Genomic DNA, 16,280 nt, shown 5'->3' on the forward strand with positions numbered 1-16,280 from the left:
CATTCCACGGGTTTCAACTACCCAGGTTTAAGGTATTCTTCCTTCAGCTAAAACATGCATGTGGAACCTAGAGTATGATCAACCATGTGATCGGGAGACGTGTTCAAATATGTCTCAGTTTTCGTACCCTGGTACTCGGGTGCAACATTCCAGACGCTTTACTAACACTCTCCCTACTTGGTGAGTCAGTGCCTTTAACCTCCTGTTTGCCCCAGTTTGCAATTTCTGCGGAAGATGAACAGGAATAGCGAGAACCAATGAGAGACTAGCTGGAGGTGTCTGGACGGGCAAATTTAACTCTCATTTCCCACCAGGAAGAGGAATTAACCAAAGGCTCAGCGTGCCGTGCCAGATCCAGATTAGGGCCTGAAGCCATCCTGCGGTGTTGCGGCCAGCTCACAAGAAAGCGAGTTGAAGAAAGGAGCTCAGGGGCACTGTAATTCACAAACCTGCAGAGTTATAAATGACAGCTATCGTCCAAAAATACACTGAAGTAAGGCTGCCAAGAGGACTTGAAAGCGGGGCAGAATTGCAGGAAACCGATTTCAGGAGGTAGACTGGAATTGCATTGAAAGCATAGGAAAAGAGGCCGAACGTCCACAATGATGCACTTGGCCAAAAAGGGCGTATGCGTTTTTTCCTGAATATATTCAGGAAAAAACGCATACGCCCTTTTTGGCCAACCAAGCAAGCTTGCAAAGGAAATCTGCACTACAATGAAGTCTCACTTCCCCCTGGTCAAAAGGGCCATCTGAAAAAAGTGTAAAATCCAGAAACGCAGGACAGGCCATGGAGAACTGGGAGCCTTGTTATGCTGATGGGCGGGATGTAAATTGCCAACGGCCACTTGGGAGAAGTGTATGGTGTTTCCTGAAACATCTAAAAAACAAAGCAACAGAACCTAGGGCACTTCCACTTATGGTCCTATAGATTAGGGAAATTAAAATCAAAAAGACACAGCCACCCCAAAGTTTGGAACGGCTCTGTTTACAAGAACCTCGTTTACAGTACAAGTTCAACATCGCAGAAAGTGAAAAATGGATAAAGAAGTTGTGGTATTTACTTACAAAGCAATATCACTCAGCAATGAAATCTGTGTCATCAGGCCCTTAGCAGCACAATGAGTGGATTCAGGTATGATGATTCTCACTGAAATAAGTCACACAGAAAAAGAAACATCATAAGATATCAGTAATACACGGAATGTAAACTTGGCTACACAGGAACTGAATTACAGAACAGGACAGGGTCTCAAATTTAGAAAACCAACTTATGCTTGCTTAAGGGTAAAGGTGAGTTGGGGTGCTGCATAAAACCAGAGATTGAAATGAGCACAGATAAAGTTCCTTAAGCCAAATATGGAATAGACAAGAGCTACTCCTTGCTCAACGAAATGGACTCAACACCGCATATTAAACGCCTAAGAATGTACCTGACTAGTAAATATCTTAAAACCTATGGATTGCTATGTCTCCGAAAGAGAATCAAGCATGTGTACAGGGGCATAAACGCAGCAGTGATAGGATTGGAGAGGTTCGGTGAGCAAATGAAGACCCTTTGAAGTCATATTGCATGGTACCCATTCCACGGGTTTCAACTACCCAGGTTTTAGGTATTCTTCCTTCAGCTAAAACATGCATGTGGAACCCAGAGTATGATCAACCATGTGATCGGGAGACGTGTTCAAATATGTCTCAGTTTTCGTACCCTGGTACTCGGGTGCAACATTCCAGACGCTTTACTAACACTCTCCCGACTTGGAGAGTCAGTGTCTTTAACCTCCTGTTTGGCCCAGTTTGCAATTTCTGCGGAAGATGAACAGGAATAGCGAGAACCAATGAGAGACTAGCTGGAGGTGTCTGGACGGGCAAATTTAACTCTCATTTCCCACCAGGAAGAGGAATTAACCAAAGGCTCAGCGTGCCGTGCGAGAACCAGATTACGGCCTGAAGCCATCCTGCGGTGTTGCGGCCAGCTCACAAGAAAGCGAGTTGAAGAAAGGAGCTCAGGGGCACTGTAATTCACAAACCTGCAGAGTTATAAATGACAGCTATCGTCCAAAAATAGACTGAAGTAAGGCTGCCAAGAGGACTTGAAAGCGGGGCAGAATTGCAGGAAACCGATTTCAGGAGGTAGACTGGAATTGCATTGAAAGCATAGGAAAAGAGGCAGAACGTCCACAATGATGCACTTGGCCAAAAAGGGCGTATGCGTTTTTTCCTGAATATATTCAGGAAAAAACGCATACGCCCTTTTTGGCCAACCAAGCAAGCTTGCAAAGGAAATCTGCACTACAATGAAGTCTCACTTCCCCCCCACCCCCGGTCAAAAGGGCCATCTGAAAAAAGTGTAAAATCCAGAAAGGCAGGACAGGCCATGGAGAACTGGGAGCCTTGTTATGCTGATGGGCGGGATGTAAATTGCCAACAACCACTTGGGAGAAGTGTATGGTGTTTCCTGAAACATCTAAAAAACAAAGCAACAGAGCTTAGGGCACTTCCACTTATGGTCCTATAGCTTAGGGAAATTAAAATCAAAAAGACACAGCCACCCCAAAGTTTGGGACGCCTCTGTTTACAAGAACCTCATTTACAGTACAAGTTCAACATCGCAGAAAGTGAAAAATGGATAAAGAAGTTGTGGTATTTACTTACAAAGCAATATCACTCAGCAATGAAATCTGTGTCATCAGGCCCTTAGCAGCACAATGAGTGGATTCAGGTATGATGATTCTAACTGAAATAAGTCACACAGAAAAAGAAACATCATAAGATATCAATAATACACGGAATGTAAACTTGGCTACACAGGAACTGAATTACAGAACAGAACAGGGTCTCAAATTTAGAAAACCAACTTATGCTTGCTTAAGGGTAAAGGTGAGTTGGGGTGCTGCATAAAACCAGAGATTGAAATGAGCACAGATAAAGTTCCTTAAGCCAAATATGGAATAGACAAGAGCTACTCCTTGCTCAACGAAATGGACTCAACACCGCATATTAAACGCCTAAGAATGTACCTGACTAGTAAGTATCTTAAAACCTATGGATTGCTATGTCTCCGAAAGAGAATCAAGCATGTGTACAGGGGCATAAACACAGCAGTGATAGGATTGGAGAGGTTCGGTGAGCAAATGAAGACCCTTTGAAGTCATATTGCATGGTACCCATTACACGGGTTTCAACTACCCAGGTTTTAGGTATTCTTCCTTCAGCTAAAACATGCATGTGGAACCCAAGTATGATCAACCATGTGAACGGGAGACGTGTTCAAATATGTCTCAGTTTTCCTCCCCTGGTACTCGGGTGCAACATTCCAGACGCTTTACTAACACTCTCCCTACTTGGAGAGTCAGTGCCTTTAACCTCCTGTTTGCCCCAGTTTGCAATTTCTGCGGAAGATGAACAGGAATAGCGAGAACCAATGAGAGACTAGCTGGAGGTGTCTGGACGGGCAAATTTAACTCTCATTTCCCACCAGGAAGAGGAATTAACCAAAGGCTCAGCGTGCCGTGCCGGAACCAGATTAGGGCCTGAAGCCATCCTGCGGTGTTGCGGCCAGCTCACAAGAAAGCGAGTTGAAGAAAGGAGCTCAGGGGCACTGTAATTCACAAACCTGCAGAGTTATAAATGACAGCTATCGTCCAAAAATAGACTGAAGTAAGGCTGCCAAGAGGACTTGAATGCGGGGCAGAATTGCAGGAAACCGATTTCAGGAGGTAGACTGGAATTGCATTGAAAGCATAGGAAAAGAGGCAGAACGTCCACAATGATGCACTTGGCCAAAAAGGGCGTATGCGTTTTTTCCTGAATATATTCAGGAAAAAACGCATACGCCCTTTTTGGCCAACCAAGCAAGCTTGCAAAGGAAATCTGCACTACAATGAAGTCTCACTTCCCCCCGGTCAAAAGGGCCATCTGAAAAAAGTGTAAAATCCAGAAAGGCAGGACAGGCCATGGAGAACTGGGAGCCTTGTTATGCTGATGGGCGGGATGTAAATTGCCAACGACCACTTGGGAGAAGTGTATGGTGTTTCCTGAAACATCTAAAAAACAAAGCAACAGAGCCTAGGGCACTTCCACGTATGGTCCTATAGCTTAGGGAAATTAAAATCAAAAAGACACAGCCACCCCAAAGTTTGGGACGCCTCTGTTTACAAGAACCTCGTTTACAGTACAAGTTCAACATCGCAGAAAGTGAAAAATGGATAAAGAAGTTGTGGTATTTACTTACAAAGCAATATCACTCAGCAATGAAATCTGTGTCATCAGGCCCTTAGCAGCACAATGAGTGGATTCAGGTATGATGATTCTCACTGAAATAAGTCACACAGAAAAAGAAACATCATAAGATATCAGTAATACACGGAATGTAAACTTGGCTACACAGGAACTGAATTACAGAACAGAACAGGGTCTCAAATTTAGAAAACCAACTTATGCTTGCTTAAGGGGAAAGGTGAGTTGGGGTGCTGCATAAAACCAGAGATTGAAATGAGCACAGATAAAGTTCCTTAAGCCAAATATGGAATAGACAAGAGCTACTCCTTGCTCAACGAAATGGACTCAACACCCCATATTAAACGCCTAAGAATGTACCTGACTTGTAAGTATCTTAAAACCTATGGATTGCTATGTCTCCGAAAGAGAATCAAGCATGTGTACAGGGGCATAAACGCAGCAGTGATAGGATTGGAGTGGTTCAGTGAGCAAATGAAGACCCTTTGAAGTCATATTGCATGGTACCCATTCCAAGGGTTTCAACTACCCAGGTTTAAGGTATTCTTCCTTCAGCTAAAACATGCATGTGGATCCTAGAGTATGATCAACCATGTGATCGGGAGACGTGTTCAAATATGTCTCAGTTTTCGTACCCTGGTACTCGGGTGCAACATTCCAGACGCTTTACTAACACTCTCCCTACTTGGTGAGTCAGTGCCTTTAACCTCCTGTTTGCCCCAGTTTGCAATTTCTGCGGAAGATGAACAGGAATAGCGAGAACCAATGAGAGACTAGCTGGAGGTGTCTGGACGGGCAAATTTAACTCTCATTTCCCACCAGGAAGAGGAATTAACCAAAGGCTCAGCGTGCCGTGCGAGATCCAGATTAGGGCCTGAAGCCATCCTGCGGTGTTGCGGCCAGCTCACAAGAAAGCGAGTTGAAGAAAGGAGCTCAGGGGCACTGTAATTCACAAACCTGCAGAGTTATAAATGACAGCTATCGTCCAAAAATAGACTGAAGTAAGGCTGCCAAGAGGACTTGAAAGCGGGGCAGAATTGCAGGAAATCGATTTCAGGAGGTAGACTGGAATTGCATTGAAAGCATAGGAAAAGAGGCCGAACGTCCACAATGATGCACTTGGCCAAAAAGGGCGTATGCGTTTTTTCCTGAATATATTCAGGAAAAAACGCATACGCCCTTTTTGGCCAACCAAGCAAGCTTGCAAAGGAAATCTGCACTACAATGAAGTCTCACTTCCCCCTGGTCAAAAGGGCCATCTGAAAAAAGTGTAAAATCCAGAAAGGCAGGACAGGCCATGGAGAACTGGGAGCCTTGTTATGCTGATGGGCGGGATGTAAATTGCCAACAACCACTCGGGAGAAGTGTATGGTGTTTCCTGAAACATCTAAAAAACAAAGCAACAGACCCTAGGGCACTTCCACTTATGGTCCTATAGCTTAGGGAAATTAAAATCAAAAAGACACAGCCACCCCAAAGTTTGGGACGCCTCTGTTTACAAGAACCTCGTTTACAGTACAAGTTCAACATCGCAGAAAGTGAAAAATGGATAAAGAAGTTGTGGTATTTACTTACAAAGCAATATCACGCAGCAATGAAATCTGTGTCATCAGGCCCTTAGCAGCACAATGAGTGGATTCAGGTATGATGATTCTCACTGAAATAAGTCACACAGAAAAAGAAACATCATAAGATATCAGTAATACACGGAATGTAAACTTGGCTACACAGGAACTGAATTACAGAACAGAACAGGGTCTCAAATTTAGAAAACCAACTTATGCTTGCTTAAGGGGAAAGGTGAGTTGGGGTGCTGCATAAAACCAGAGATTGAAATGAGCACAGATAAAGTTCCTTAAGCCAAATATGGAATAGACAAGAGCTACTCCTTGCTCAACGAAATGGACTCAACACCGCATATTAAACGCCTAAGAATCTACCTGACTTGTAAGTATCTTAAAACCTATGGATTGCTATGTCTCCGAAAGAGAATCAAGCATTTGTACAGGGGCATAAACGCAGCAGTGATAGGATTGGAGAGGTTCAGTGAGCAAATGAAGACCCTTTGAAGTCATATTGCATGGTACCCATTCCACGGGTTTCAACTACCCAGGTTTAAGGTATTCTTCCTTCAGCTAAAACATGCATGTGGAACCCAGAGTATGATCAACCATGTGATCGGGAGACGTGTTCAAATATGTCTCAGTTTTCGTACCCTGGTACTCGGGTGCAACATTCCAGACGCTTTACTAACACTCTCCCTACTTGGTCAGTCAGTGCCTTTAACCTCCTGTTTGCCCCAGTTTGCAATTTCTGCGGAAGATGAACAGGAATAGCGAGAACCAATGAGAGACTAGCTGGAGGTGTCTGGACGGGCAAATTTAACTCTCATTTCCCACCAGGAAGAGGAATTAACCAAAGGCTCAGCGTGCCGTGCCGGAACCAGATTAGGGCCTGAAGCCATCCTGCGGTGTTGCGGCCAGCTCAGAAGAAAGCGAGTTGAAGAAAGGAGCTCAGGGGCACTGTAATTCAGAAACCTGCAGAGTTATAAATGACAGCTATCGTCCAAAAATAGACTGAAGTAAGGCTGCCAAGAGGACTTGAAAGCGGGGCAGAATTGCAGGAAACCGATTTCAGGAGGTAGACTGGAATTGCATTGAAAGCATAGGAAAAGAGGCAGAACGTCCACAATGATGCACTTGGCCAAAAAGGGCGTATGCGTTTTTTCCTGAATATATTCAGGAAAAAACGCATACGCCCTTTTTGGCCAACCAAGCAAGCTTGCAAAGGAAATCTGCACTACAATGAAGTCTCACTTCCCCCCCCCCCCTGTCAAAAGGGCCATCTGAAAAAAGTGTAAAATCCGGAAAGGCAGGACAGGCCATGGAGAACTGGGAGCCTTGTTATGCTGATGGGCGGGATTTAAATTGCCAACAACCACTCGGGAGAAGTGTATGGTGTTTCCTGAAACATCTAAAAAACAAAGCAACAGAGCCTAGGGCACTTCCACTTATGGTCCTATAGCTTAGGGAAATTAAAATCAAAAAGACACAGCCACCCCAATGTTTGGGACGCCTCTGTTTACAAGAACCTCGTTTACAGTACAAGTTCAACATCGCAGAAAGTGAAAAATGGATAAAGAAGTTGTGGTATTTACTTACAAAGCAATATCACGCAGCAATGAAATCTGTGTCATCAGGCCCTTAGCAGCACAATGAGTGGATTCAGGTATGATGATTCTCACTGAAATAAGTCACACAGAAAAAGAAACATCATAAGATATCAGTAATACACGGAATGTAAACTTGGCTACACAGGAACTGAATTACAGAACAGAACAGGGTCTCAAATTTCGAAAACCGACTTATGCTTGCTTGAGGGGAAAGGTGAGTTGGGGTGCTGCATAAAACCAGAGATTGAAATGAGCACAGATAAAGTTCCTTAAGCCAAATATGGAATAGACAAGAGCTACTCCTTGCTCAACGAAATGGACTCAACACCGCATATTAAACGCCTAAGAATGTACCTGACTAGTAAGTATCTTAAAACCTATGGATTGCTATGTCTCCGAAAGAGAATCAAGCATGTGTACAGGGACATAAACGCAGCAGTGATAGGATTGGAGAGGTTCGGTGAGCAAATGAAGACCCTTTGAAGTCATATTGCATGGTACCCATTCCACGGGTTTCAACTACCCAGGTTTTAGGTATTCTTCCTTCAGCTAAAACATGCATGTGGAACCCAGAGTATGATCAACCATGTGATCGGGAGACGTGTTCAAATATGTCTCAGTTTTCGTACCCTGGTACTCGGGTGCAACATTCCAGACGCTTTACTAACACTCTCCCGACTTGGAGAGTCAGTGTCTTTAACCTCCTGTTTGGCCCAGTTTGCAATTTCTGCAGAAGATGAACAGGAATAGCGAGAACCAATGAGAGGCTAGCTGGAGGTGTCTGGACGGGCAAATTTAACTCTCATTTCCCACCAGGAAGAGGAATTAACCAAAGGCTCAGCGTGCCGTGCCGGAACCAGATTAGGGCCTGAAGCCATCCTGCGGTGTTGCGGCCAGCTCAAAAGAAAGCGAGTTGAAGAAAGGAGCTCAGGGGCACTGTAATTCAGAAACCTGCAGAGTTATAAATGACAGCTATCGTCCAAAAATAGACTGAAGTAAGGCTGCCAAGAGGACTTGAAAGCGGGGCAGAATTGCAGGAAACCGATTTCAGGAGGTAGACTGGAATTGCATTGAAAGCATAGGAAAAGAGGCCGAACGTCCACAATGATGCACTTGGCCAAAAAGGGCGTATGCGTTTTTTCCTGAATATATTCAGGAAAAAACGCATACGCCCTTTTTGGCCAACCAAGCAAGCTTGCAAAGGAAATCTGCACTACAATGAAGTCTCACTTCCCCCTGGTCAAAAGGGCCATCTGAAAAAAGTGTAAAATCCAGAAAGGCAGGACAGGCCATGGAGAACTGGGAGCCTTGTTATGCTGATGGGCGGGATGTAAATTGCCAACAACCACTCGGGAGAAGTGTATGGTGTTTCCTGAAACATCTAAAAAACAAAGCAACAGAACCTAGGGCACTTCCACTTATGGTCCTATAGATTAGGGAAATTAAAATCAAAAAGACACAGCCACCCCAAAGTTTGGAACGGCTCTGTTTACAAGAACCTCGTTTACAGTACAAGTTCAACATCGCAGAAAATGAAAAATGGATAAAGAAGTTGTGGTATTTACTTACAAAGCAATATCACTCAGCAATGAAATCTGTGTCATCAGGACCTGAGCAGCACAATGAGTGGATTCAGGTATGATGATTCTCACTGAAATAAGTCACACAGAAAAAGAAACATCATAAGATATCAGTAATACACGGAATGTAAACTTGGCTACACAGGAACTGAATTACAGAACAGGACAGGGTCTCAAATTTAGAAAACCAACTTATGCTTGCTTAAGGGTAAAGGTGAGTTGGGGTGCTGCATAAAACCAGAGATTGAAATGAGCACAGATAAAGTTCCTTAAGCCAAATATGGAATAGACAAGAGCTACTCCTTGCTCAACGAAATGGACTCAACACCGCATATTAAACGCCTAAGAATGTACCTGACTAGTAAGTATCTTAAAACCTATGGATTGCTATGTCTCCGAAAGAGAATCAAGCATGTGTACAGGGGCATAAACGCAGCAGTGATAGGATTGGAGAGGTTCGGTGAGCAAATGAAGACCCTTTGAAGTCATATTGCATGGTACCCATTCCACGGGTTTCAACTACCCAGGTTTTAGGTATTCTTCCTTCAGCTAAAACATGCATGTGGAACCCAGAGTATGATCAACCATGTAATCGGGAGACGTGTTCAAATATGTCTCAGTTTTCGTACCCTGGTACTCGGGTGCAACATTCCAGACGCTTTACTAACACTCTCCCGACTTGGAGAGTCAGTGTCTTTAACCTCCTGTTTGGCCCAGTTTGCAATTTCTGCGGAAGATGAACAGGAATAGCGAGAACCAATGAGAGACTAGCTGGAGGTGTCTGGACGGGCAAATTTAACTCTCATTTCCCACCAGGAAGAGGAATTAACCAAAGGCTCAGCGTGCCGTGCCAGAACCAGATTACGGCCTGAAGCCATCCTGCGGTGTTGCGGCCAGCTCACAAGAAAGCGAGTTGAAGAAAGGAGCTCAGGGGCACTGTAATTCACAAACCTGCAGAGTTATAAATGACAGCTATCGTCCAAAAATAGACTGAAGTAAGGCTGCCAAGAGGACTTGAAAGTGGGGCAGAATTGCAGGAAACCGATTTCAGGAGGTAGACTGGAATTGCATTGAAAGCATAGGAAAAGAGGCAGAACGTCCACAATGATGCACTTGGCCAAAAAGGGCGTATGCGTTTTTTCCTGAATAGATTCAGAAAAAAATGCATACGCCCTTTTTGGCCAACCAAGCAAGCTTGCAAAGGAAATCTGCACTACAATGAAGTCTCACTTCCCCCCCACCCCCGGTCAAAAGGGCCATCTGAAAAAAGTGTAAAATCCAGAAAGGCAGGACAGGCCATGGAGAACTGGGAGCCTTGTTATGCTGATGGGCGGGATGTAAATTGCCAACAACCACTTGGGAGAAGTGTATGGTGTTTCCTGAAACATCTAAAAAACAAAGCAACAGAACCTAGGGCACTTCCACTTATGGTCCTATAGCTTAGGGAAATTAAAATCAAAAAGACACAGCCACCCCAAAGTTTGGAACGGCTCTGTTTACAAGAACCTCGTTTACAGTACAAGTTCAACATCGCAGAAAGTGAAAAATGGATAAAGAAGTTGTGGTATTTACTTACAAAGCAATATCACTCAGCAATGAAATCTGTGTCATCAGGCCCTTAGCAGCACAATGAGTGGATTCAGGTATGATGATTCTAACTGAAATAAGTCACACAGAAAAAGAAACATCATAAGATATCAGTAATACACGGAATGTAAACTTGGCTACACAGGAACTGAATTACAGAACAGGACAGGGTCTCAAATTTAGAAAACCAACTTATGCTTGCTTAAGGGTAAAGGTGAGTTGGGGTGCTGCATAAAACCAGAGATTGAAATGAGCACAGATAAAGTTCCTTAAGCCAAATATGGAATAGACAAGAGCTACTCCTTGCTCAACGAAATGGACTCAACACCGCATATTAAACGCCTAAGAATGTACCTGACTAGTAAGTATCTTAAAACCTATGGATTGCTATGTCTCCGAAAGAGAATCAAGCATGTGTACAGGGGCATAAACGCAGCAGTGATAGGATTGGAGAGGTTCAGTGAGCAAATGAAGACCCTTTGAAGTCATATTGCATGGTACCCATTCCACGGGTTTCAACTTCCCAGGTTTTAGGTATTCTTCCTTCAGCTGAAACATGCATGTGGAACCCAGAGTATGATCAACCATGTGATCGGGAGACGTGTTCAAATATGTCTCAGTTTTCGTACCCTGGTACTCGGGTGCAACATTCCAGACGCTTTACTAACACTCTCCCCACTTGGAGAGTCAGTCCCTTTAACCTCCTGTTTGGCCCAGTTTGCAATTTCTGCGGAAGATGAACAGGAATAGCGAGAACCAATGAGAGGCTAGCTGGAGGTGTCTGGACGGGCAAATTTAACTCTCATTTCCCACCAGGAAGAGGAATTAACCAAAGGCTCAGCGTGCCGTGCCAGAACCAGATTACGGCGTGAAGCCATCCTGCGGTGTTGCGGCCAGCTCACAAGAAAGCGAGTTGAAGAAAGGAGCTCAGGGGCACTGTAATTCACAAACCTGCAGAGTTATAAATGACAGCTATCGTCCAAAAATATACTGAAGTAAGGCTGCCAAGAGGACTTGAAAGCGGGGCAGAATTGCAGGAAACCGATTTCAGGAGGTAGACTGGAATTGCATTGAAAGCATAGGAAAAGAGGCAGAACGTCCACAATGATGCACTTGGCCAAAAAGGGCGTATGCGTTTTTTCCTGAATATATTCAGGAAAAAACGCATACGCGCTTTTTGGCCAACCAAGCAAGCTTGCAAAGGAAATCTGCACTACAATGAAGTCTCACTTCCCCCCGGTCAAAAGGGCCCTCTGAAAAAAGTGTAAAATCCAGAAAGGCAGGACAGGCCATGGAGAACTGGGAGCCTTGTTATGCTGATGGGCGGGATGTAAATTGCCAACAACCACTTGGGAGAAGTGTATGGTGTTTCCTGAAACATCTAAAAAACAAAGCAACAGAACCTAGGGCACTTCCACTTATGGTCCTATAGATTAGGGAAATTAAAATCAAAAAGACACAGCCACCCCAAAGTTTGGAACGGCTCTGTTTACAAGAACCTCGTTTACAGTACAAGTTCAACATCGCAGAAAGTGAAAAATGGATAAAGAAGTTGTGGTATTTACTTACAAAGCAATATCACTCAGCAATGAAATCTGTGTCATCAGGCCCTTAGCAGCACAATGAGTGCATTCAGGTATGATGATTCTAACTGAAATAAGTCACACAGAAAAAGAAACATCATAAGATATCAGTAATACACGGAATGTAAACTTGTCTACACAGGAACTGAATTACAGAACAGAACAGGGTCTCAAATTTAGAAAACCAACTTATGCTTGCTTAAGGGGAAAGGTGAGTTGGGGTGCTGCATAAAACCAGAGATTGAAATGAGCACAGATAAAGTTCCTTAAGCCAAATATGGAATAGACAAGAGCTACTCCTTGCTCAACGAAATGGACTCAACACCGCATAATAACGCCTAAGAATGTACCTGACTAGTAAGTATCTTAAAACCTATGGATTGCTATGTCTCCGAAAGAGAATCAAGCGTGTGTACAGGGGCATAAACGCAGCAGTGATAGGATTGGAGAGGTTCGGTGAGCAAATGAAGACCCTTTGAAGTCATATTGCATGGTACCCATTACACGGGTCTCAACTCTCCAGGTTTAAGGTATTCTTCCTTCAGCTAAAACATGCATGTGGAACCCAAGTACGATCAACCATGTGAACGGGAGACGTGTTCAAATATGTCTCAGTTTTCCTCCCCTGGTACTCGGGTGCAACATTCCAGACGCTTTACTAACACTCTCCCCACTTGGAGAGTCAGCGCCTTTAACCTCCTGTTTGGCCCAGTTTGCAATTTCTGCGGAAGATGAACAGGAATAGCGAGAACCAATGAGAGACTAGCTGGAGGTGTCTGGACGGGCAAATTTAACTCTCATTTCCCACCAGGAAGAGGAAATAACCAGAGGCTCAGCGTGCCGTGCCGGAACCAGATTAGGGCCTGAAGCCATCCTGCGGTGTTGCGGCCAGGTCACAAGAAAGGAAGTTGAAGAAAGGAGCTCAGGGGCACTGTAATTCACAAACCTGCAGAGTTATAAATGACAGCTATCGTCCAAAAATAGACTGAAGTAAGGCTGCCAAGAGGACTTGAAAGCGGGGCAGAATTGCAGGAAACCGATTTCAGGAGGTAGACTGGAATTGCATTGAAAGCATAGGAAAAGAGGCAGAACGTCCACAATGATGCACTTGGCCAAAAAGGGCGTATGCGTTTTTTCCTGAATATATTCAGGAAAAAACGCATACGCCCTTTTTGGCCAACCAAGCAAGCTTGCAAAGGAAATCTGCACTACAAAGAAGTCTCACTTCCTCCCGGTCAAAAGGGCCATCTTAAAAAAGTGTAAAATACAGAAAGGCAGGACAGGCCATGGAGAACTGGGAGCCTTGTTATGCTGATGGGCAGGATGTAAATTGCCAACAACCACTCAGGAGAAGTGTATGGTGTTTCCTGAAACATCTAAAAAACAAAGCAACAGAACCTAGGGCACTTCCACTTATGGTCCTATAGCTTAGGGAAATTAAAATCAAAAAGACACAGCCACCCCAAAGTTTGGGACGCCTCCGTTTACAAGAACCTCGTTTACCGTACAAGTTCAACAGCGCAGAAAGTGAAAAATGGATAAAGAAGTTGTGGTATTCACTTAAAAAGCAGTATCACTCAGAAATGAAATCTATGTCATCATGCCCTTAGCAGCACAATGAGTTGATTCAGGTACGATGATTCTAACTGAAATAAGTCACACAGAAAAAGAAACATCATAAGATATCAGTAATACACGGAATGGAAACTTCGGTACACAGGAACTGAATTACAGAACAGAACAGGGTCTCAAATTTAGAAAACCAACTTATGCTTGCTTAAGGGTAAAGGTGAGTTGGGGTGCTGCATAAAACCAGAGATTGAAATGAGCACAGATAAAGTTCCTTAAGCCAAATATGGAATAGACAAGAGCTACTCCTTGCTCAACGAAATCGACTCAACACCGCATATTAAACGCCTAAGAATGTACCTGACTAGTAAGTATCGTAAAACCTATGGATTGCTATGTCTCCGAAAGAGAATCAAGCATGTGGACAGGGGCATAAACGAAGCAGTGATAGGATTGGAGAGGTTCGGTGAGCAAATGAAGACCCTTTGAAGTCATATTGCATGGTACCCATTCCACGGGTTTCAACTACCCAGGTTTTAGGTATTCTTCCTTCAGCTAAAACATGCATGTGGACCCCAAGTATGATCAACCATGTGAACGGGAGACGTGTTCAAATATGTCTCAGTTTTCCTCCCCTGGTACTCGGGTGCAACATTCCAGACGCTTTACTAACACTCTCCCCACTTGGAAAGTGAGCGCCTTTAACCTCCTGTTTGGCCCAGTTTGCAATTTCTGCGGAAGATGAACAAGAATAGCGAGAACCAATGAGAGGCTAGCTGGAGGTGTCTGGACGGGCAAATTTAACTCTCATTTCCCACCAGGAAGAGGAAATAACCAAAGGCTCAGTGTGCCGTGCCGGAACCAGATTAGGGCCTGAAGCCATCCTGCGGTGTTGCGGCCAGGTCACAAGAAAGCGAGTTGAAGAAAGGAGCTCAGGGGCACTGTAATTCACAAACCTGCAGAGTTATAAATGACAGCTATCGTCCAAAAATAGACTTAAGTAAGGCTTCCAAGAGGACTTGAAAGCGGGGCAGAATTGCAGGAAACCGATTTCAGGAGGTAGACTGGAATTGCATTGAAAGCATAGGAAAAGAGGCAGAACGTCCACAATGATGCACTTGGCCAAAAAGGGCGTATGCGTTTTTTCCTGAATATATTCAGGAAAAAACGCATACGCCCTTTTTGGCCAACCAAGCAAGCTTGCAAAGGAAATCTGCACTACAATGAAGTCTCACTTCCCCCCGGTCAAAAGGGCCATCTGAAAAAAGTGTAAAATCCAGAAAGGCAGGACAGGACATGGAGAACTGGGAGCCTTGTTATGCTGATGGGCGGGATGTAAATTGCCAACAGCCACTCCGGAGAAGTGTATGGTGTTTCCTGAAACATCTAAAAAACAAAGCAACAGAGCCTAGTGCACTTCCACTTATGGTCCTATAGCTTAGGGAAATTAAAATCAAAAAGACACAGCCACCCCAAAGTTTGGGACGCCTCTGTTTACAAGAACCTCGTTTACTGTACAAGTTCAATATCACAGAAAGTGAAAAATGGATGAAGAATTTGTGGTACTCATGTACAAAGCAATATCACTCAGCAATGAAATCTATGTCACCAGGCCCGTAGCAGCATAATGAGTGGATTAGGGTATGGTGATTCTAACTCAAATAAGTCACACAGAAAAAGAAACATCATAAGATATCAGTAATACACGGAATGTAAACTTGGCTACACAGGAACTGAATTACAGAACAGAACAGGGTCTCAAATTTAGAAAACCAACTTATGCTTGCTTAAGGGGAAAGGTGAGTTGGGGTGCTGCATAAAACCAGAGATTGAAATGAGCACAAAGTTCCTTAAGCCAAATATGGAATAGACAAGAGCTACTCCTTGCTCAACGAAATGGACTCAACACCGCATATTAAACGCCTAAGAATGTACCTGACTAGTAAGTATCTTAAAACCTATAGATTGCTATGTCTCCGAAAGAGAATCAAGCATGTGTACAGGGGCATAAACGCAGCAGTGATAGGATTGGAGAGGTTCAGTGAGCAAATGAAGACCTTTGAAGTCATATTGCATGTTACCCATTCCACGGGTTTCAACTACGCAGATTTTAGGTATTCTTCCTTCAGCTAAAACATGCATGTGGAACCCAGAGTATGATCAACCATGTGATCGGGAGACGTGTTCAAATATGTCTCAGTTTTCCTCCCCTGGTACTCGGGTGCAACATTCCAGACGCTTTACTAACACTCTCCCCACTTGGAGAGTCAGTCCCTTTAACCTCCTGTTTGGCCCAGTTTGCAATTTCTGCGGAAGATGAACAGGAATAGCGAGAACCAATGAGAGGCTAGCTGGAGGTGTCTGGACGGGCAAATTTAACTCTCATTTCCCACCAGGAAGAGGAAATAACCAAAGGCTCAGCGTGCTGTACCGGAACCAGATTAGGGCCTGAAGCCATCCTGCGGTGTTGCGGCCAGCTCAAAAGAAAGCGAGTTGAAGAAAGGAGCTCAGGGGCACTGTAATTCACAAACCTGCAGAGTTATAAATGACA

General features: G+C 44.1%; 1 long non-coding RNA gene across 9 annotated transcripts in view; it reads right to left on the reverse strand.

Annotated features, from left to right (window-relative positions):
- The window catches only part of LOC307181145, a 730,603-nt gene that overhangs the window by 401,132 nt on the left and 313,191 nt on the right, over positions 1–16,280 (reverse strand). Inside the window, exon 4 of one of the 9 annotated variants that reach the window (XR_013826015.1) lies at positions 8,980–9,061. The exons of the other annotated variants lie outside the window; for them this stretch is intronic. This is a non-coding gene — a long non-coding RNA (uncharacterized lncRNA). The remainder of the gene's footprint in view (positions 1–8,979; positions 9,062–16,280) is intronic. 9 annotated transcript variants of the gene reach the window in all.

This window comes from Stenella coeruleoalba (genome assembly GCF_951394435.1).
Source record: "Stenella coeruleoalba genome assembly, contig: scaffold_147, whole genome shotgun sequence".
In the NCBI taxonomy this organism is placed as follows: domain Eukaryota; kingdom Metazoa; phylum Chordata; class Mammalia; order Artiodactyla; family Delphinidae; genus Stenella; species Stenella coeruleoalba.